We start from the raw sequence: 3,378 nt of genomic DNA on the forward strand, positions 1-3,378 counted from the left end.
GAGGGGGTGGGGGGTGGGTGGGGGAGAGAGAGTGGCGGGGTGTTTTTTTTGTGTTTGGTGTAGGGAGGGTGGTGTGGGTTGAGGCGGGAGGAGGGGGGGGGGGGGGGGGGGGGGGGGATGGCAGAGCAGATCATCTCCAAATGTAGTCCATGTAACTGGCACACCAAGCGATGACGGAGACGACGACGAGTTTTGGCTTTTATGATTACGCGAAAAGCAAAAATGGAGGCGAAAAATCATTTAGGCTGGCGCTCAATCTTCAGCTTTGTCTTGGCTTTGTCTGTGTGTCTCTTTGTATCTGTGCATGGGGATGTTTGTCGCCTAACTTGAAATGCGACGAAGCGTAATGCGTAATTAATAACCGTTAACGGAACTGCAACCCGCAGGAAAAGAGCTTTTGGGGCCAAATGGAAAGGAGAGCAAAAGCAAAGCAAAGGGAAAGGGAAAGGGAAAGGGAAAGGCAAAGGAAAAAGGTAAAAGACATAGATAAAGATCTGTTGCAATCGGCCTGAACTAAGTGAAAAATGCATAAGCAAAAGGCATAAGCCATAAGCATAAGCGCATGTAATAATATTATGCTTAAATGTTTTCGTATTTTGGGTAGTTAAAAACAATTAAATATGTGAGTTGCCGCTGAATTATATAATCGTTCGCCCTGTTAGCTATGACTGACTGCTGGCCCCGCGTTATTTAATTGCCGCCAGCCAACGGGAAAAACGAACACGGCCGCACACAGCCATAGCCATAGCCACTAAAATGTGTTTTTAGCTGTTAATGCAACTGCTTATGAAATGAGGTTGCCACGACAATTAACTGGAGTCAGCCTGCCAGCCTGCCAGCCTTTGCCTGGACGTCCAAGACCGTATGCAAATGAGACACCGCAAAAAGGAAAATAAATAAAATTAACAACTGATCTTTTTTTTGGTTGGGTGTCGCGTGGGCAGAGATATTTGACATTTGATAGTGGCAATGCAAAGCAAAGTGTCAGAACCAGCGCCCATATTTAATTGCTATTTAAATGTGTAATTGAAGTCCGTGAGCGGCTGGAACAATTGGCTGAAACGAAGGGCAGAGAACTTCTATAAGAATTCTTCTTGGGAGTCTGCTACTATTGATGGGTAAAGAGAGGGAAAGTAGTTATTAAATTACACCAGAATACCATGAGCTAAATAACAGCCAGTAATGTAAATGGGAATATCTGGACACTCTTTTTGTTAGTTTTTTGTTAGTTTTATCAAACATGTAACTTCTATAGATCAAATCATTGTCACTGCACATTCATAGATCCACTAGCAAAATTGTGCAACGTTTTTATTTAGTTAATCATTTGAATTTTTCGTAAAATAAAAAGCGAAAGTGTCGATACCTTTTCACTTTCAAGGCCGTTTCGAGCGCTGTCAATGCGGGTCCGTCCACAGCCGGAAGACAAGACAAGACATGACAAGACCGAGAGACCCACAAAAATACAACAAATAATATGAAAAAAACTCAAAAGAAAAGAGGAGAGAAGTAGCGCAAAGAAAAGACACAAAATCGAAGGGGAACACGCAGCCGAAAAAGAAAAGACGGCGCCCCAGCGCCGATCGAGGAGGGGCACGGCACGGCACGCATGTGACCCAAAGCACGGAAGTCGGACACAAAATAAAATTAGAAATAAAATAAAATAAAATATCGTAGAAGCGGAGGGGGACAAACAAACAAATAAACAAAAACCGATTGTAGTGCGTGGATGTCTCTAGGTATTGGTGCGTGTCGTGCATTCGTATCTGTATCTGATTCAATTTTGTGCCTGTATCTGTGTGTTGTGGGTCTCTGTCGATAGCCTAGAATCATGAATGGGGGGATGCAGTTTTTGTGGGCCACAACAGTTAGTCGCTTGGTTATATAAGAAACGTTGAGTCGACGCAACAGTGGATGACTTAGGTCAGTTACGTAAGTCGATTTTGAAAAGTGTTCGCTGGCTTTTGGCTGCGGAGTGGAGTTTATCTAACGGATGCGCATCGCAGCAAAGCGGGGAAACTGGGCCACAGCTGGCAGAGTTGCTTAGGGATTGGACCTGGGGATCCTTTATGTGTGGAATAATTTGTTTAAAGCAGATCCTCGCAGTTGCAGTTCTTCCAGCAGATAACTCCCACTACAGAGCCTCCATCCTCCCATCCGCTCAGTCGATGAAAAGTGCACTCAGTGGAGTGCTGTGCTCTCTGTGTGAAAATTGTGGAAAGGAAATACATACAACAAAAACTTGAACTCAAGTGTTGAAGTGTCTTGAACAAACAAACAGCAAATAGAAACGGGGAGACACCAGCACCAGACAGCGATGCCGACAAGCGGACACGGGACACCAGACAGGCGGACACTCAATGGGTGTGATGGGGTTCGGGGTGCTGGCACTTCCAGGAGGGGGGCATACCGACAGACTCACACTTGTAACTGCATGCTAACATGTTTTCACAAAAAAGCACACACGAAAAAAAGAAGCCGATAAAAAACGGGAAAAAAACTACAACAAAATTTGTATTTATTTATTAAACGAACAAAAAATAGATGTTGTATGTATAGACACAAACTTGTTTATGGTTGTTGTTGTTTTTGTTGTTGCTGTTTGCATATTAAATAAACACAGACACACACACAGACTCTTTTTGGCCATGCCATACCAATACAGATGGAGATATGGAGGTGTACCTGTACCTGTAGCCATATGCCTACAGGGGAAGCTCCAACCTAGGGCAGCCACCTAAATTCATAAAGAGAAATATGTCCATGTATTTATGTGTATTTATTATTGTTATTGCATAACTTTACCGCTATGCGTGTGACACTAATTTTTGCATGCGCCGACAGCCATAAATTAATTTCTTCTTCAAAAATTCCAAATTCCAAAAAGCAAAAGCAAAGCCAGGAGCAAATCCCCGAGCTCGATCTAGTCACGCTGCTGTGGCTGTGGTTCTTTTTTGGGGGGCTCTCCGCGCTTGGCTTGCAAAATGCTCAACATTTGCCCAATATTTGCCATTTCCTCACCATTTCGGGCCATTTTTCTCCACGACTCCACCATGTGCTCTGCTCAGCCCCGTTGCTGGTGGCTCAGTTTTCCTTTCGCTTTCATTCACGCGTGAAGTGGCTTGGAGCGTAGGGCAGGAATCGTGGTGTGGCTGCAGCAGCAGCAACCGACCACCGCAGCAACAGGCAACAACATTAGGCAGCCAGAAGAAAATGGTGATGGGAGGGTAAGTGTAACGAATGTGGAATACCCTCTTATGGGGTACAACTTTTGAAACTCCTTTTTCATCCCTTTTACTCTTATGCATCCAAAGGAACTCCTAGGTCTAAAGTTGTGGTGGAGAACCTGTAAATATTCCCTCCTAGTGTTGCACCTTC

Source organism: Drosophila guanche, unplaced genomic scaffold (assembly GCF_900245975.1).
Source record: "Drosophila guanche unplaced genomic scaffold, DGUA_6, whole genome shotgun sequence".
Classification (NCBI taxonomy): domain Eukaryota; kingdom Metazoa; phylum Arthropoda; class Insecta; order Diptera; family Drosophilidae; genus Drosophila; species Drosophila guanche.